Source organism: Paralichthys olivaceus, chromosome 22 (assembly GCF_024713975.1).
Source record: "Paralichthys olivaceus isolate ysfri-2021 chromosome 22, ASM2471397v2, whole genome shotgun sequence".
Lineage (NCBI taxonomy): Eukaryota > Metazoa > Chordata > Actinopteri > Pleuronectiformes > Paralichthyidae > Paralichthys > Paralichthys olivaceus.
The window spans coordinates 6,896,117-6,916,938 of NC_091114.1; the positions used below are offsets into that span (position 1 = coordinate 6,896,117).

At 41.1% G+C, this 20,822-nt stretch overlaps 1 protein-coding gene across 3 annotated transcripts in view; it reads left to right on the forward strand.

Moving 5' to 3' along the window:
- kdm6ba (lysine (K)-specific demethylase 6B, a) overlaps nt 1–20,822 on the forward strand; it is a 93,141-nt gene that overhangs the window by 1,221 nt on the left and 71,098 nt on the right. For 2 of the 3 annotated variants that reach the window (XM_069519223.1, XM_069519228.1), the window contains exons 2-3: nt 2,565–2,740; nt 3,145–3,184. The gene's annotated coding sequence lies outside the window, so the exon portion shown is untranslated. Of the gene's footprint in view, nt 1–959; nt 1,293–2,564; nt 2,741–3,144; nt 3,185–20,822 lie in introns of those variants that run through there. The other variant, XM_069519224.1, reaches the window with a different exon arrangement.

The window sequence follows — 20,822 nt, forward strand, 5'->3', positions numbered from 1 at the left end:
GGGTTCTTCACTATTTCCAGGAAGAGCGTTTGAATTCTCTTCCCCTGAATTCATTCTCTGTCTCCACCCCTCTGCTTGCTGTTGCACTTTGGACATGTGACCACTGGATGGCGACACTGGATAGTAAACTGGTTATACCCGTCTAGTCCTCAGGAGTACTGTTTATTACTTTTGATGATTTGATCTCTGCAGTGCAGACTTTAAAGTTTGTACTTTCAACACTTTGAATCCATTTACAGTGTGATGAGGGTAATGGCAGATTCACAGTAAACCAACACGTGCCAGTAATGACAGAAAGACTAAGGCATCACACTGTGCACCTGTAAGTTATTTATAAAGACTGTTTATTATACTATTATATTTTACTACAGCAAGAGGCTGCTGGCCTGCAGCCGGCTTTGAATCAAAGTCACCCTGTCTAAGCTACACAAAAGTAAATTCTGGAATAAAATGAGCCAAATTTGACATCAAATAGACTTTGAATTTTCTCATAGTTATGGGGCTCTGATTTTAAAACTGCATATGATTAAAAATAACAGCATTTCCCCACATTTCACCATAATCAGCTCCAAAACGTCACATGTACATCAATAATTGTGAACTTAGTTTTTATTTACTTTTGTGGGAATCATATTGTAAAGATAATATCAGTGTTAAATATTAAAAAAAGAATAATGAAAACAGATGTTAATATGAAATCTTAATATATATGTTAAGTTAAATTTGAACCTAAATGTTAATGCTTGATATTAAATCTTAATATATATCCTAGATGTTAAATTCAAATGTTACATTTTAACTTTAAATGTTAGGACTAAATATGAATTTAACTATTAAATTTAAACACGATTGTACACCTTAATGTTTAATATATAAATCCTACATGTTGTAAATGTAATTCTGAATGTTATATCTATCCATGTTGTTGGGGTTTGTGTCTGTGTCACTTCCAACATCCTCTTCACTTTTGTAGACTACACGTCCCACAATGCAGCGCAGGTCGAGCCGATGCTAACAGCTGTAAACAGTCTAGCTAAATCTGTCGCAACATGGCCGCGCGCTCGAACCCAAACAAAACAACATATTTGTCTGTTAAATTCCCCCCGTAGAGTTATTGTCACTCATTTGACAAAGTTTATATATTCACAGTGTATTCACGGTGTCGCAGGTTGAAGTACTTCTGCGTACTTTATCGAATTAAAGTAATATTTACTTGTTGGACTAAACCCACCTGAGAGGGTAATGGGACAGGAAACACGTTGGACTGTAAAACACAGCAAACCTCCGCTAAGGTAAATACGAAGTAGCAGTCTGAATATTCTATATTCAACTCGCGCTCGTTCTGTGTAAATGAGTAGTTTTTGTACATTAAGTGTGATGGTGGCGTGTGTACTGCTGTGTACTTGTATTTACAGTAGCTAAATCTACACGTGTTCAAACTAAACACGTCCTCTGTTCAGTGAATTAAATGTGTACCTTTCTGTCACTACGAGCAAGTACTACGATTTAAGAATATTACATGACCGAGTTGTTGACTTGATAGCATTCTCCAAATGTGTCCATCTTAGTTACAGTAGATTATGAACCTTGTACATGTGATGGTGGCTCAGGAACAATCCCGTAAGGTGCTGTACAAAACAAACACTAAAATAAAACAGAGTCAAACACAAACAATAGAAGAAGAAAACTAGTAAAAACAATGGAACCATAAGAACTAGATTAAGCTCAAATATTTATGAATTGGGTGAGTTTTTAACAACCTCTTGAAACTGTTGATGGGTTTAGTTTTTAATCTGGATTTCGGTATGGACAGTAAACCGTGAAGATCAGGGGACATGTTGATTCACTGTGTACATTCTTTATATTATCAAATCCATTCTCAGTTACTTTCCCTTTTCCCTGCATTCATCTCAGTTATTTAATGGTTTCCTCCTGATAGACATTTTATGTAGCAGGCAAATGGATTTTACTTTCATTGTTGAATTACATGCTAATACTGAAGCTTTGTATCCACTATCCAGTACCTCCTATTTGCACGTGTATAATAATATACAGTACTACAGTTTGCTGAAGTGCAAGAATGTGTATTTTCCTCTAGATGGCGACACATTTACAGTCCAACCCTGGTGTGGGCTTTAGTTAACAGCTGCTTCCTTCTTACAGTGTGGTGGTGGAAACTCACTGTGGTCTCTCATTGCTTGTTGTTTAATTGTCTGCTTTTGACCACTTAATGAAATCACAAAATTTATTGCAATTGTGATCCTCGTGTGATGAATAGATTCAGCATTTTTGGGGCAACAAAACAATAGTGATTGTAAAAACGTCTAATACATATGCATATAATGCGTAGTGCAAGAACAGTGAGTAGGTGAAACACGTTATTGTGAAATGTTTTTGTTGTTTATTTGTATTGTCTGCTCATATAAAGAAGAGTTTAAAACCAAAACCTTAACTCAGGATGAAATAATAAATCCTAAATCTTTGGTCATGTCTCCCTGCCCTAATGTAGTACTTGATTATTGCTTCTGATCAAAAGAGTTAATCCATGTTCTTCCTATTCACAGAGATGGATTAAGGAACATGGCCAAGCACTGTCATGCCGTGTCTGAAGAGCCACCGTGACTGAAGCCAGAGGTGACATGTCTGACTGGGTGACCTGCTGTCGGCGAGAATGAGCAAATGCTGAAGATGAAAATCGCTGCCAGTGAAGATGGACTGCACAATCTGGGAATGTCTGATGGTAAGATGGACAAAAGTAATATTTTAATGCATAATTGTTTATTAATATAGTTATGAAATGGTTTGTTAAATAGGGTGGAAACAGGATAGTACTGTACAACAAACATTCCACCACAGGGTTGTATTAACTGTATGTTAAAAGCCACTACTGTAATATTTCTCTGCCATTCTGTGGGCTTTGAAATACACTTTGAATGTTTAACTGATGACACTTTACTCATTAATACTGCTGCTTTTTAAAATACAACTGCATTGTGTTCTATAAGAGATATCGATATGTCAATATCACAACTCATTCTCATACTCAAATCTTACTGTGCTATTATGCATCACATTATTGGTTGATTACTTGGTTTCCCCACTGTTGATTGCACCAGATAACTAATAACTATGTTTTCCCTACAGAGGGGCCATCTGCATTTAGCTGCAGCACCCACCTGCCCAGGTAAGACTTTGACCTTTTACCCAGACTTTGACCTGCTCGTGCAAGTCTTCATCTGTAATGATGTGTGTCTTGTCTGCTCAGTCTGTCCAGTAGATGTTTGTTTGTCTGAGCTTTGTTCACATGCATTCAAATACCCAACCAGCAGGTATAATTTGTCCCTGTTTACTGTACGACAGTGTAACTGCCAACTGTTTAAAGCATTTCAGACTGCAGAATGTGAAACCCTGCTGATCTGGGATCAAACTCCTTATTGTTTCAGCTAAGAAACTATTCATAGAGTATCGTTTTATCCTAAAAGTATAAAAATCCACTTACTGCAACCATTAGAAAGGAAATTCTTGCGCTGCATTAGACGATTGGGTTTTTGAACCATTCTATATTCTGTAATATGGTCTGGTAGTGTTGAAGCCTACGATGTGTTTGGGCTATGGAGGCTACCTCTGTGACACAGTATGTAACTTGCGTGGTTTGTCACTGAGTCACTGTGACTGATGATTTCTTTAGGAGGCCAGATATTTATAAGGCTGCTACATTTACTGAGCCAAGCATTTAAAATTGTCCACCTCATTAAAAGTTTGTCTTTATTTTCTGTTTGTGCTGGCCTGATATTTACTTGAACATTATGAGCCATCAACCAGCTTCGCAGTGTTGGATTGAATTCATGACTTGTTGAGTCTGCATGTTTTATGTTAAAAATGTAACTCAGTGTTTAGTAGACATGAGTCTTTTTCTGTTTTCTTAGAGGAGCTGACATTTTCACTACAGCTACTAATTAAATGGTATTGGGCCACAGCCAAGTGTACACACTCACACACCCACACCCTGTAGTTAAGCTTTACGCATTCAACACCCTTGCTAAGGCATACATACACCTAACCTCACACCAGCTCTGTTTCATTTTCACACACACAGGCCTCAAGCACACTCTGACAAACATCGCTAACACTGTTTTGATCTCCCTCTTTGGGACAAAGACACACACACTCTTTCTAATGCAGGCGTCTCCAAGGACCCTGCCAAATCTCTCACACCTGGGGTTTTCCATCACTTAGTCCACTCAGCTTTATTACACACATTTAAAGCCAGCCATGAGTCAGATCCATCACACACATTATTGCACATGCACAAGTACATACATCTGGCTGAAAGGCTTTCTGTTAGAAAGGAGGTTATTAGGCAGAAAGAAGGGAGAGGATGGATTATTGAAAAAAGAAGAAGAAATGGCAGTGCAGCATGAAAACATGAGCCGTGTCATGATGATCATTATGTGAATGTAAACAGCTTGCGGTTTGGAATTGTTCACAATAGCCTGTAGCAAAATACTAATACTACATGCATAGCACCAGAGATGAGTCTGTAAGTGTTTAATATCCACTTTTCCTGAGGACGTTTTAGTAATTTCATAGATAAGAACTCAATCTGGTTCTGTTGAGAGGTCCTGTGCAACTCTTTTTGAAGAAAGCACTTCTCTTTGTCTAAAACAGGAAGTACATTTTACTTGCTATCATGTTGCACACTCTTCCATTATAAATGTCTCCAACAGTCTTTGCCATTCACAGTGTAGTTTTTGATTTGCAGTAACCCTACCTTGCATATTGCTTGTTCCCTCCCTTGATCATGTTGATTTTTTCTGTGAGGATGTAAAACGCCCTGGCAGTGACTTTTAGTCTTACAATTTGCTTTGTGGTCAAAGCTGCTATATTGACTGTTGAGTATCTGTGAGAAAAAGCATGTTACTTTCCATTTTGTTGAACTGCAAGAAGTGAGCGCTGCCATCATTTAGCATAGCAGCCTTGTCAGTCAGCTTGCATCTGCCCCAGAGATACACACATGTGCACACTCTCACCCTGTAAACGTGTTGTCTCGTGTAACCTTCCCTTTGGGTTTTAAGTGTTGAAGAGTTTCTTATCTACCTTTTTTCATAGCTTCTAGCTTTTTTTATACAGAGCTACATATATGTATATTAGCTTCATGCCACAAGGCTGGTCCTGGTTGCCAAGTAAGATATGTTGCTTATTATGTATCTTGAATGTTGTCTGTTTGAGTCTTATTCACAGCCTTGTTGTGTGGCATCCCCCAGTGTTATATCTAGCCACTGTCCAGTCCTTTTAATCAACTTGATGACATTCATTAGTGAGTATTCAGTGTCAGATGTTGGACAGGACAGGAAGATTTTACATCTACTTTGTCTATATATCCTCCTCCTCCTCTTCTCTTGATTAAATGCTCCAGTCGATGTGCCATCCACACGTTCCACATACCCATGGAGGGAGCATAAAAGTGCGTGTGTACATAACATTCAGTGGTGTTTAAAGCCTTCTAAGAGAAATCCTATTTTGTATTTAATGTTAAATTTCTCTGCCACAGCAGAAAGATTATCTCAGTAATTACATTAATAGTTCTCCTGGAGTCTTTGGTCTCTCAGTCTTCCTCGATCTGCTGCTGATCAATGGAGCTGATCTGCTCCATTCTTCTGAACATTTCAGAAGTGTGAAACATCTCAGACCATGTGTGTGAAGGACACAGGATAAAAAGATTAGGAAAAAAAACTAACACATTCAAATGAGAAGAAGAGGAAGGATATTGAGAGAGGGACAGGAAGAGAGGTGGTGTGAGTTGAGTCAGGATGCCTGAGGGGAGGACAGCAGGAAGTAGTAGGTGAGGAGGAGGAGGAGGAGGACAGGAAACAGAGGAAGCGGGGAGAGACTCCACTTCATCCTCCTCCTCTGTCGTCATCAGCGGTTTCATTGAGGGAGGAGTGGCGTAGGGAGGGAGAGGTGGAGCTGACATCATCCACCTCCTGGAGGTCTGTGAGGGTGTATTACCAAACTCTCCATATCAAATCTTTTAACCTGTTCATGTCAACAAATGTTTTAATCTATTTAATTCAACAGCTGATAGAGAAGAAAAAATGCTGAGTTCGTGTAAATAAAACTGATTCTGCAAAGCAGACTGAACAGAGTTTAAGGCAAGGAAAGCTTAAGAAAAGAGAGATGTGATGAAAGAGAGCTCCTCTACATCTCTGGTTATGTAAGTATTCTGCAAAAGAGGGCATTGGGTTTGTTTGTTTGTGTGTGTGCCTGCTTGTTCTCATGTGAACTCTCTTTGTAAGCTGTGTGTGTATGTGTGTGTGTTATTGTTAGTCGGGGTGACAGAGTTCGCAAAGAGGAAGATGCCCAACATGCCTCCTATACTCTGCTGCGGTTGTTTGGCCTTACCCAACGGTCACAGGCCTCTGTTGGTATGCTGTGCATTTGTGCTTACATGGTGTGTTTGTTGGCACGTCACCAGTGTGTGCATAGCGATGTTTTTACTATGTATATACTTGTACTTCTGTTACTGTGAAGTGTTGCATCATTGCTATGTGCACCTGTGTATGTGTCAAAGGCCCTCAAGGGCTTTTAGAGGCAGTTGGGGGGGAGGGGGGTGCAAGATTAGTCGAGGTGGTGGTTATTTATTTGCTTTTTATTACCTCCACCAATGAGGTTATGTTTTCACCCCTGTCTGTCTGTTGGTCGGTGGGTTTGTAAGCAAGATTACGCAAAAAATATGTATGATAGCGTATTTACATGAAACTTGGTGGAAGGATGCGGTAGTCAGGGAAGAACACATTCAATTTTCCTGACTTTGTTTAACATTATGAGGTTGGGAATTTTTCACTGTTACCCAGTGAGTATGAATGCAACTTTATGAAAACTGATATCTCTGAGTGTGTGAAATTTGGATCAGCTAGATTCATTTAAAGGGGAGTGTTGGGCTTTGGAGGACGTATGAACTCCATTGTTTTCATTTTGAAACAATCTCTGTCCATATGAGCATTTTGACTGCTGATCAGTTTGAATCCCTGTAACACGCCTGAAAAGTTTGACCATTTGCATACGCTCTGCATGAGCATGTTGATGTAAACAGGAACTATTTGGTTGTAGCAAACTTGTCGCTGCCTAATTATTATATCAGTTTGTCTCCTGTGCATGGAAACAGTCGTATCATTTTTAAAATACAGAATTTACCTTCCCCAGATCGGCATTGCTTGTAATTGATTGGTCGCTGAGGCAGATGCCAATTATTTACCCTTTCTACATCCTAATATATCACTGCCAGAAAACCCAGAACAAACCTATAGGTGGGGATAGTTGCAGTAGAGTGTGAAGTAATACTGTTGCAAACAAGCAACAGCTCTTATCACATCTAGTCAGTTATTCGAAATACGTCAAAATGTTGATAGTGATTTGTAATTCAAGGGATCTAGTTTGTATTTTTAAGGCAAGATTTATTTAATCTAAGCTTATTGCTACCTTCAGTTGACATGTTTTGATGCAGGAGGAAAGTTTGAGAGCAGTTGTTGCTGCTGTGTAAGACACTGAGCCAATATGAACACACTCTGCCTCCATAAGAGATGTGGCTAAATGGCTTACAGAGGCTTTGGTAGATAGAAGATGTGCATCTCTGTCGAAGAAAAAATGTAAATCTCATCAAATCCTAACTTCTCCCAAGTCTCCCACAGCAAATCCCTTTCTTGAACAAATCCACTGCTAACCCCCCCTCCTTCAACATTGAGATGGGGGGGGTGTCTCTGCAGTTAAAAGCTGTCTTGTGTTGTGCTCTCCCACTTCCAGACCCTCCCTTCCCACCATCTCTCCCCTGCTCCTGTTCTGGCTTTCTGCCTCTCAGATTTCACCCCCAGCCCCCAGCCCTATACACCCCCGTGGCCCCCCTTTGACCCCCTGTTACCCGCCCATCCACCCCCTCAACCTCATTCTCCCCAGGGCAAGCCCACAGCGCCCAGCCCTTTGTGCCTTCCTTCCCCTCCCTCCTCCTCCACCTCTGCCTCCCCCTGCCTTTGTGTGCGAGGGGCCAGCTAAGGGAGAGAGAAGAGGGAGGCTGTGAGAGTGAGAGACAAGAGCTAGCAGAGAGGGATCTTATAGATCAGATGTGAAACTGGAGCTTGCAGCCTTTTTACATGCTCTTACATGACTGGAGGATTTGCACAACAAGTGAAAGCTGCTGTGTTCACCTGCTGAAGTGTTGTTATTGTCCTTTTGTCCTTGTTTCATGTACATTTACACAGTAATATCCCATTGACAGCAATATAGTATACTGATGAATTTCCTAATTACACTAAAAAACACCATATATACTTATACTTGCACATGACACTGTCCTTCTAGTATACCATTGTTGCTGTTGCAGTTCTACACTTGTTTTTACTAGTTCTAGTAATTTAATTCGCTATTTTGATATGTTTTATCAACTGTCGTCAGTATTTTTATAATCCATCATGGGCTGTGCTAAATTATTGAATTATTGAATTACTTATAGCTGGTTTTAGCCAGATTTGCTCAATACTATATATGCATGGCTTACAAATACATCAACATTAATGGGGAAAACCATTTTTAGACTCTAGTTAACCTGCTGCATTGCTGGTCAAGGAATTTGCCTTTCTGTGTTTTCCCCGGTGCATCATGTTCAACGTCACAAATGCACCAACAACGGAGGCTTTCAACTTGCTGTCTTGCCAAATTAGCGTGTTCAGCCAGGTGTCACAGCTCCATCAGATCTGACCGTGGCGGAGCCAATTTCAGTCTGTGTCTGTTGCAGAGTCATTTGACGCGTGAGTGAATGCCAGTGTTTTTTGAACCAATTTCTCCGTCATATCCGTCATTCCACGCTCAAACAAGGCTTTTTGTGTGGTATTTGTTTTGATTGTTTCCTCTCAGGTCAGAGAGAATCACCGCACCTGACCATCATAAAACTTGCGTGAAATCTGCATGCTGGGTGACCAAACTAAACTTTATTGAAGAATATTTGTGTTTGAAACTCTTCCAGTTTGTTTCCAGCGGTAACTCTTCACCCCTTTTTCATCACTTTGAGCACAACTCCACAAACTAGGAACACTGGCTTGTCTTTTAGTCCATCAAAAACTTTGTGTGTCTATATTTCTTGGAAAGGAACAATGTGTTTTGGTCCCTGACTTTAACCTGAAGGACATGTTGGGCTACTATTTTGTTACTTCTTTGAATTGCAGAAAAAATTACTCACTCTCAGGAATTTTTCTTCTATTTCTGAGTTGTTTTTTTTATATACATGAATTCTTGTGCAGGCTGTATAAGTCGGGAGGTTCAACTCTCATGATGTGTATCCTGTATTATGAATCCACCAGTATCCTTGAAAATGAGAACCACTGGCGGAATTAAAGTGTTGTGTTGGAGCTCACTTGTCCATACTAAACACAACAGACTGTTGATATGACTGTTCTTCAGAAACATCTTATCTATTTTTTCATACTATCACAGCTGATCTGTGATAGTATGAATCCCATCAAAGCATAAAATGTGTTGCACTTGAACTCTGATGAACATTTACTATAAAAAGAAAGAACAAACCTGAGAGCAAACATCCACAGTCTAGTGTAGTATGTGACTTTTCAGTTTCATTTGAATAGATTTCACAGCCCCTGAGGTAGTAAAACCATGTTGTAAAATCAACGTTAAAGTTTCTCACTGTGCCCTGTGTTAAGCAATCACTCACTGAGCTGCACATGCACTGAATGGCCTTAATAAACCTATGGACAAGCTGCAGTTGAAGGAATTTAAATCCATTCTATTTATAGTGTGTCCCAGGAGGACTCAATAGAGGGCAATATAGAGCAGTAGAGTCACAGTTACAGTATGTTGATACAGTATACATTTCCTGTATGTGCAGTACATAATTTAAGGCAATATTAAATGCTTCATTGCATATTGAAACTCACACTTGCAAGCAACACCTTCGCTTACATGACCTCACCTCAACATTTTTTAAAAGAACATTGTTAGACAAGCAGGTTATTTCTTACTGGAGCAGCTTCTTAGTTATTATTAGACTTACAGTCTTTTTCATTTTTTAGATTATTTTGGAATTACTTGAGGTTATCAGTCCTAGGAGTCACACCTCATGTATGCTTGGTATCACCCTTTTCTAAAAAAAAGTTTTTTAAAAAAGGCTTTGAGAAAAAATCCTTGGTTACATTTGAAACCAAACTTGACACTGTGGCACAGGTCATTGAGTTCAGACAATGGAAGTAGGCCATTATGTGGCTTAGAGGATTTGAAGGTTAGTGTTTTCATGGTCAACCAGAAAAGGTGGCCAGACATTTAACTACTGACCTACCTTGTTTACTCAAAGCTGCCAGCAGATAAACAACCCGTGCACAAAGAGTGACATGTAAGCACATGTGGCGCTGAAACCGATTAGGCTTGTGAGTGTGTAAGAGAGCAAGTGAGTGATGCCAGCGTTTGAATGTACTGTTGAATGTGATAATAAGCTTGTCTCAGTGTGTGTACATACATTATGCATTTACTGTCCAAAGAGCCACAGTACCTGACATGCATTTTTAAAACCCAGGAAATAGAAGGGTTGGCCACATCGGGTACATTTGCATGTATGCGTGCATGCTTCTCGGCGGGTGAGTCAGTCTGTTAGTATGTACAGTATGTTTGAAATCCACTTGCAAGGACTGCATGCTCAGTAGGACAGTATATTCCTGGAAAGCCAGCTGCCGGTCCTGTTATCATAGCTAACTCGATTAGAGGAGCCTCTGCTGCCAAACCCTCTGCTGCAACATACGCACAGACACACTGGAGGACCTCTACTCTAGATTTAACCAAACCAGCCAAACTAAATTTCAGAATATCACCAACAAATGCAAAATCATAACCATTGCAGTTACAGCTTGTACCAATAAAGCTCCATCAGTAATAGGTATATGTTAAACTGGTGATGTAAGATGTAAGTTGCCTCAGACATATACTAAACCAGTAATGCCCAAACCAGCGTTATTCAAGTGGGAGAAATAAAATCGTCCATAAAATGACTTAATTGTGTACATTTCAGAAACATTCGGCCATAAAAATGTGATTTCAGTCCTCAGGAATGTCTGTGTTTGTAGGTTTCAAAATTCAGTTTACCCAACATAGCCTCCATGATGGCATCCTAATATGTACTTGTGCAAACTGTTAATAGAAAACAGCACTTACTGTCGTACCAATTAAGCACAGAAAAGCAGAAATGTCAGTGAGGCAGCCCACCTTGTAAGCACTGTGAGGGGCTGACCTTTCCAGTGATCATGCTAATCCCTGATCACTAAGATAAACATAGGCAACCATAAGAGCCCATTATTGTCCCTCCCAAAGCCTTCGTATGGACAGTGGTTATAATTAGGCCCCGGGCTAACTAGCTGACTAATTGCTGTTAGAGAGATACATGCATCGCCTATCGTCAAATCCAAGGGGAAACTCTGCTATTACTTTTAATTACCTGCTGTTAAGTTTGACAACTCACCCCGAGTGCTGGTTTTTGGATCTGATGGTTTTGTTTTGTTTTATGGGACAGAAAGGCAAACTGGATATCAGCCTCCTCTCCAGAGTGGTCAGGGCCACAATGGTCCAGACGGATCGCTCCTGTAGTTATACACATGCTGCTGAATACACACACACACACACACACACACACACACTGTGGGGTGAACAGACACACTTCCCTTGTTGTCCTCTGTGCACTAGCTTTTTAGGCTGCAGACCCATTCATCATGTGTCTGTCTGTGAAGGAGCTGCTATTCATTGTCTCTCCTCATGCTTATTGTCCAGGAGCCAGCCTGCCTCAAACTCTCTTTGCCTCCCTACCTCTCTCACTACTTCTTTCTTTGTCTTTCTGCCCCCCCTCCATCTCTCTCCTCCTGTCTTTATATCTCTGATACTTCCCTCCCTCTCACACCCTTCATATATCTCGCCTCACTAAGAGAACAAAGAGGACACAGCTAGTTACCTTGTCTCTTGTCTGCCTGCATATGTGTGTGTGTTAGAAATGTGTAAGATTGTGGCCAGTTTCTCCAGTGGCACAGAAATTATTTGAATACTTATTTGTTCATTATCTGTTATTGAGGGCTAAGAAGCTCAAACAAACACCTGCTATGTAGCCTGCTGTAGCTAGAGTTGGGTGAACATTCATTGTAGTGTGGATACAAGCACAAAGAACTTAAACCATTGTCACAGTCCTCAATAAAACCAGTCATATCCTCTTACAAGATAAAAAAAACTTTATTGATCCACACACCGGGGAAATTCACTAAAACACGTCTGAGCGTCTGAATATTGTTGATAGTCAAGACAACATTGAGGAAGCTGTTTTTTTTTTCTAATTAAAATAGACTTCTCCACTGTAACCTTGTGCTCATGTCACCCGACACTCTCCATCACTGCGAATAAAAGAATGTCTACACACTGATGCCATGGCAGCAGACTCTTATTCAGTCATAACACAGATCTCTCATTGTCATTCTATATCACTAAAGGAAAGAATATAGATGGAATTGCGACGAGCAGTCTAATTAAAGCTCAACGTTTTTTGCAGCAATGCATATCAAACATGATGGCAACATGTAAAATTGTCCAAACATTTGCAGTTCTGTTTAATCCAAGGATACAGACTGTTAGATTGAAAAACTGGTGTTGTTACCTAAATTATGACTTTAACATAATATCTACCTGATCTTTCGATACTGAAACAATAAGCCTGTTTTAAGTCTAATTTGACTAAATAGAAAACTAGAAAAATAAAACGGGATACTGTTTTCAATGGCAAAGTATGTTTAAGAATATGTTTCTGTACCTCACTTTGAGTGTCAGGGAGTACTCATTGTTTCCTGAGTTGTCTGTTCAGTCGTAGCTTCCACACTCGATGCAAACTGGGCCTGACTGAGAACACTGGCACTGTTGTTGATTAGTGCTCAAACCGGTTCCGGGTTCATATTAATCAAACAAGCTGGACTTAGGGGTACAGAGCCTTGTTACTTGATGGACACATTGATTTCCACATTTTTAGGTGCTGAGACCCAGTTGTTGAGGTTTGCTTATACTGTCAGTGTTTGCATAGTAATTGCTTTGGCTTGAGCTCGTCACCAAGGGTTGGTCAACTTTGTACTGTATGTTTTTATTCCTTTCTCTCTCCACTTTGTGCGTGTGTGTGTATACACAGGCCACATCCAGGGCCAAGAACAGGGTTGTGTTGCCATGGTGAAAATGAAATCCAAAATGCAGAGTTGCAAGGAAACCCCTGATTGGCTGAGGAGCCATTCATGGGATTGTGATGCACGCTGTCAGCTGGCCAATGGGAGCAGGCCGAGCCAGGGCTGTTGCTAAGGGGAGTAGCTTGGAACACAGTCAGCTGGGTTTTCTCTCTCTCTCTGCATCTCCCAGTCAGTTTCTGGCTGCCTTGTCTGCTCTCTCCTGCTGCTCGCTCTGCCTTTGCCCTCACTGACTCCTTCTCTCTCTCCCTCCCTCCTGTCTCCCCATTACTCTCCCCCTACATTTTTTTTGCACTTCAGCACGTGCAATAGGGGAAAGAGCACATGTTGAAAAATTCAGAGAATATTTCATGCAGCTTGCTGTGTGGGGCCGGGTAGTCCAAAGATTACTCTGTGTGTGTGTGTGTGTGTGTGTGTGTGTGTGTGTGTGTGTGTGTGTGTGTGTGTGTGTGTGTGTGTGTGTGTGTGTGTGTGTGTGTGTACTTGCGTGTGTTTATTTTATGTGTTTTCTGAGACTGAGTGCATCAGCCTGTGATTGTCCTTGTCAGTGTGTGTTTCTGTCCGATTATTTTCTTTTTTACCTACCTTACTGGTCGTCCAGGTGTGTGAGGGGATGGTGTATTGTATTATTGTGTATTTAGTGTTTGTGGGTTCATGTCAGGGAGTTCTTCTGGGACTCGGGGCTCCCCAGCTGAAGTGGGGTGTGTTTGAATGGGAGCCAGGTAGTGCTGGGTATGTGGCTGGCGTCACGTAGGACTAAACCCCCTCCACCACCTCCCCTCCACCCTCTTAATACCCCAACCCAACTGCTGGCTCTCGAGCACTATTCACTTCACACGCTATTTCTTTCACCCTGCTGAACACAATTGCTTACCTTACTATAAGCTATACCTTGAATAAATGTCATGAACAAAATAGCAGCAGTTAGTAACTAGACTAAATCAATGATAGGAAACACAAGAAATAATCACACATATTAAGCTTAATAAGAAATATTCAACATAATTAATTATGCAAAACAGAAGACTCCATTCCATTTATTAGGTGTTAATACTTAGCTTGCGTATAAAATAAGGAAGAGATGTGTTAGTCTTGGATATATGGCACAGAATTCCCCCGCAATCTGACATGTCAGTGACATGTTTCCTTCAGTGGCTGATTCCTCCAATAATGCATTGCTTTATGTGCTTTTGTGGTTGCCGGGCCAACTCGTGTACAGCCGATGTGAGTTGATGGTCTTTGTTGCTTCCTGTACTTTTTCATGCAACCTGAACATCTTAACTGATATTCATACAGTGTACATATTCTTGCATTTTCCAATTTTAAAGTGCCCATGTTATGCTTTTCAGGTATTCCTTAGCTTGCCTGTGTGCATGTTAGTTGTCCAATTTGCTGCTTTCAGACATGCACTGAAGTCTGGACATTTTACTAAAATATTCCTGCTAGCCCCTTAATAAGATGCCCAGAAAATGTCTGATTCAGCTCACCCCTAACCTGAGTGTTCCAGACTTTTGCCTGGATTTGTGAATGCGTCTGACTTGGACAATCTTCTGCTGCATTCCTTCAGTTTATGTCTGAAAACAGCTTAAGGTGCAAAGACCATAGTCCATGGCAAAGGGATTCTTTCTCTTCCATAAAACATCTGCCTCATCTGCCTTCCTTTTTTTTTCTGTAAAAAGTCTGTTACCAAATAACATATGCTTTATGCCTGCCTACTGGCGACCTTGGATTAGTTTGTTCAGTAGAATCAACATTATTGTTACCATGGCTACAGCAGTGTTTATAGCTGATCAGGAAGCAAAGAGCTGAAAATGTGTCTTTATTTTAGACGAAGGGAGCACTGCAGCAATAATGCAGATTTTGAACATTATGAACCTGTAAATGACCAAGATATGAGCACTTGAATTTTATGAGTCTTCCTGCAGCACCATGACGTGTGTTAATCGTGCACAGTGTGCATGTGGGCTGAACCATTGCCTGTGCATCCACTCATGAGAATGTAGGTTAACATCAGCCCGACATAGAGTAGTCGTCAATTATTTATTCATAACAGACTTTATTTGTGCAGCGTTTGATTTGAGTTGTTCTCCAGAGCAAGTTGGGTTAAATATCTAGATCAAGCGAGATACATAGATCTGAGGTACTGTACTGAGTTATATTCATTGATTGCTACGATCAAACTTTGCCAAGAGGCAACAGCGGCACAAAGAATAACCTTTTTGTTCATATTTGGAAGGGCAGGAAAACTAAACGTCACTCCACAAGACGACAGAAGCAGAAACAACGTATCCGCTCTGTCTAGATATTTTTCTCTACCCAACCCCCAGCTCCTTCCTCCTCTCATTTCCTCCTTCCACACTTCCTGTTTCCTGGCTCTCATCCTCTCTTTGTTCAGCTTTCTCTCTCACATGGGACACATTTTTTGTCCTCCCGCTCACATTTTTTTTCTCTCTCCATATGTGTGTAATGGATCTATTGTGCTGACAGGGGAATCACTGCAATGGGCTTCTTACTTATGAATCAAACTCCGCTAATAGAGCACGGCTGCCTTTGAGATGACATAACATTCACACACATACACTAACACACACAATGACCGTCCCATAGCCCCCAATCATTCATTCATAATAATCAGTTATTCAGAACAAGTGATGGAGGGAGAAGAGGGTGAAAAAACTGGAGAGGGAGGGAGAAGGTAGCACTCACTCACTCCATATGAAAACAAAGCAAAGCAATTAACAGGCGCTATTAGTCGTGTGTGCTTGTGTGTGTGTGTGAGAGAGAGAAAAAGATGAGATCAAAAGCAGGAGCCCCAGCTGGCTCTTAGCTCTCCCACTGGTTTCATTTGGATTATCACCATGGTCCTCCTATTGATACTGTGTGAGTGAGTGCATCTGTGTGTTTTTGTGTGTGTGTGTTTGTGTTTCTGCTATGCAAAAAGTGGTCACATTTCAAGTATGAAAAATAACCAGGAATGAGATCATAAAAGAATGCTTTAGTCTACATAGGTGTGCTTTCAAGAAAACACTCACGTGTGCACGTTTTCCACCTCTTTAACAATGGAAATCATTATTCACACGTTCACGGGCACACACACTCAGAAAGTTTCCCAGTTTGAACTTGTGCAGTCAGTCAGACTTATTGGAAGAGAAGCAAGCAGTCAGCTAGTGTGTGGGAGTTTATAAATAGCAATAACACACACACACTCGGGTTGCCGCTCAGAAATAGAAGAAGAGAAAAGCGAGCCCAGTCTCTTTCCCTTTTTTCCTCCGTTTTTTTTTTCTTGTCTTTTTTCCTTCTGTCTCATTTGTCCTCTGGCCTTTTCCTTCTCTCTTTCTGTAGGCTGTGCACTCCATCTCAGAGAAAAAACAGAGACACAAGAAAAGAATGAGTAGAGGCCAGGGAAAGAAGGATTGTGGCAAATCAGAGAGGGACGAGTTAAAATCAAAGCGAGCATTCATGCCTCAAATCAAGCTTGCCAAGTTTGCATCACTGCAGCACCATGTGCCTGTGTATGTGTTTCTTCTGCATGTGTGTTCAGCATAGCCTGCAAATATTGAAATACTTTTTCTGTACAGAAAGTAACCATAAAAACTTTCTGTAGTCCATGGGAGCAAGAGTCAGACAGATGCAGAAAACAGAGAGAAAGAAAAACAGAAGGAAAACTTCACAATTAGAGCAGGTGTCATGGTGAACAACTGAACACAATGACACTGCCAATATTTATCTGTTTAAACAGGAAAGTTCCCCTCACCGTGTGTGTGTGTGTGTGTGTGCGTGTGCGTGTTTTCCATGCAGCACAGTGGCAGTTATTACCTCTCCAAAAAGAGAAGTGGAGGAGTGATGAGGGAGTAGAAATTTGATGTCAGAGACGGTGAGACAGAAAAAGAGAGGGAGGAGAAAGATGAAAGTGCAGAGAAAGAGGAAATGATTATGCAGTTTAGGATAATGGTGTCTTTGAAGAGAGGAGCGATGGAGCTGTGGGGAGATAAAGACAGGAACGAAGATGAATTTTCTCCTCTACTCCTTCACCTGCATTTCATGCAGTTCACCCTCTTGCTTCTCTTTGCTCTCCACCTGTGTCAGATAAGTTATTTGTGTCCCTGACTTTTTGTGAATGCTGAGAATGTGGAGCTTCATTACAAAATAATGGTAAATAGACTTTACAGTATTCAGCACTTTAGTCTTAAAGACCACTCGAAGTGCTTTGCACCACAAGTCATATTTATCCATTTACACACACACATTCATCCAGTGCTTCTGTATAAAGCATCTCTTTTCTAAAACATCCTATAAAGCCATTGGTTAAAATTCAGGCTATAAGACTTTTTTGAAAATGTTTTCAAACTGAAACAATCTCTGGCCACATGTACATTTTGGCTCAGTTTTAAATCCTGTCTATACCTATGCACCTTAAAACACATTAACGGTATAAACAGAAATTGTACGATTGCTCGAATTATAGCTTGTCTCCTTCATGTATAAGCAGTTAAAGTTTAAAATTGATAACCCATGTTGCGTCCAACACTGGTGGCCGAGGCAGGCAGGGATCACGTGGTAGGACCTCGATGAATCAGTGAATGTTACATTGTGACTGGAAAGACCCAGTCAGCAATCAGTTGTGAGTGTCTATGTCATTGTTTACAATTATTACTGTTTCTGCTGCAGCGTTTTCAAACTCAAACAGGGCCAGCTGCGTTTCCACACCTTCCTGTTTTAGCGGCTCTACAGCTCTCGAGTAGTGCGGACGCCTGGCGTATCTGTGGCATTGTTTAAACAAAGTTTTTTTATTGATGTAGCCTCAGTGTTTTAAACATTAATTGCATTTTCATTCTCCTTTCTTTGCACGGCTGCTGCAGCACCAAGCATCGCTCCACTGTTTGTTTTAAATTCAAACCTCCAACCAAGAAGAAATAACTTTGTCTGCTTCTGTTTTGTTATCATTGCCAACAACATACTTGGATATTGCCTTGTGCTATATTGATGAATCTTGTAAGCATGTGAAGGTAGCAATGGACAGGCTCTCTGTCACATTATTGTCTCATCAAGTGTGTAGTTGTATGAGTGTATGCCATACGGTTGGTCTTTTTTTCAGTCTGTATGTATGTGTATGAGAGAAACTGTTTTTCTTGTAACAAGGTGAGAGACAGGAAATCCGAACAAGCGTCTCATTCAATCAGTTTCCTCTGTTGTTTTGTGCAGTCACACTGTGAAATAACGTAACAGTGGATGTGTAGGTACAGAAGTTATACACTAAATTATTCTCAGTTGCATGATGTTGGTTGGTTCATCAGTGTCTGCTCAGTACTCTGCATTTAAGATTTTCCATTCATCTCAGGGTTAGGTCATGCAGAAAGCCAGTATCTTCACTTCTAGCTGATGTAGAGTGTATGCAAAAACAATTTTATTTTTGTGTATGCAACAGCAAACATTTTGCACTTAGTGTACTTGTTAGTTTGACACTGCCAGCTTTTGTGAACCTCCATTTTCCAATCTCTCTTTTTCTGTTCCTTGGATTTGACCTCTTGGCCAGTGACCTCATCGACATGGGGCTCATTTGGGGGAAGGGCAGGGTCAGGTGTGTGTGTGTGTGTGTGTGTGTGTGTGTGTGTTTATGAGTGCATGACCCTGATGGGGCCCCGAGCGTAGTTTGATTAAGAGGGGGGGTGGTAAGCTGGGAGGGGTCAGATGGGCCCCCCATCTTCCGCCATCTTAGGTTTCTGTCTATTGACTGTTGTGGCTGTCCCAGATCTCATGTCTCCTCGTGTGTGTGTGTGTGTGTGTGTGTGTGTGTGTGTGTGTGTGTGTGTGTGTGTGTGTGTGTGTGTGTGTGTGTGTGTGTGTGTGTGTGTGTGTGTGTGTGTGTGTGTGTGTGTGTGTGTGTGTGTGTGTGTGTGTGTGTGTGTGTGCGTGCGTGCGTGCGTGCGTGCGTGCGTGCGTGCGTGCGTGCGTGCGTGCGTGCGTGCGTGTGCAGTGTCTGTATCTCTTGTCCATTCTCCTCACTCATAGCATTCTTGCAGGTGGACAATCACTCATTCTCATCTCTCTTTCCCCCTCTATATAAATCTCTGCCTATCTGCATGTCTCCTTTCTCTCTAGCTCTCCCTCCCATTCAGCCTCCTCATCCTCTTCTTCTTCTCCCCCTTCCTGTCTCTGCTCTCTCATCCCTCTATTCAGTGCCAGCCTCCCTGTCTTCCTCCCTTCCTCCAGTCAGGTGAGAGAGGAGGAGGAGTATTAGCCTCACTGTCTGGAGCCAGTGGTAACCTTATATCTTGACACAGACACGCAGAGAGAGGAAGGGTTTGGAAGTAACTTGAGCTTTAGTGATTGTACATGAACACAGAGGTCATTATTTTAGACACTGAATATAAGTAAGTGCATGCCTCCACACAAACACATACACAAGATAAATTACACATGTGAAAAAGCATATTTTCTTTCCCTTATCAATGATTCCAGTGCAACGTCGCCATGGTAATTGTCCTCTCCCATCCTCCGGAAGCAGAGGCTCTGAGGTCTGTGGCTGATTGGCTTGTCCATGCAGCTGGAAAATGGAGTCTAGTCAGCTCTGTGCCCTCAGGCTGTTACATGCTCTGACACACACACATGCACAATTGTACATACAGTAGGCTACATGTAATGCACAAAGATGAAGGAGCTGGAAAGAAGGATGAGAGAACTAGTAAAAGGAAATGGAGAAATTGATTAATGAGGGGTAGAAACAAACATGCAAAGAGAATTTGTGTCTGTCTGTTTTGGAAACATGATCTCAGTTTTGCTATATGCTATTATAGCTGTTGGGGATTGTGCACTTTTACATGGTAGCAGATTTTTCTTTGGGTTTTAATCAGCTATAGCAAGTGATGGTAATAGAGCGTTCATTAGTGAGGAGCTCTAGGCTGAATGCTATACTTGCTTTCTTGCTTTTCACTGAAGTCTGATCTTTTTGGCCTCTCATGCAGCTACTGAGCTGATCCCAGTCAGAATATTTTCTGGCTTTGATTTAGAGACTTTTGGTTTTCATATGTGTATTGATGTATAAAGTAAGTTTATGAAAACTTGGCCCAGTTTCTCAAAGTTGGGCAAACTAGACCTGATCTCTCGGGTTAGTTTGATTTAAGACCCATTGGACCCACTGGCCTAATTTTTTGAAAAACACCTGATCTGAGTTTATAATGTTTCAGCTCATTAGCTGAGCACTGACTGCATCACTGTGAATCAAAAGCGGTGTCTGTTCTGTGATTTTGACTAACAACCTGTTAATCCACCAGTGTAGGTATGCAGTACCTTGAGAGAGGCAGGACGTAACAGTAATTCAGCTCTTGCTCTTGTTTTGTTCAGTTTTTATGCAGTCTCTCATACATCCCCTCCATTGAATGTCTGGAGATTCTCTGGTGTTCAGTGCATGTCTGAAAGCAGCTGCAGTGTCTGTAGGACTTTTCTTTGTTGAGCAGGTTTGATAATAACTGCTCAAATGCTATTTCCTGTTTTTAAGGCCAACTGCTCTTGAATCTGTGGGAAGAAGAAGCCTGTTTCATTAGTACACTGTAGACCTGAAATGATTTTAAAATATTT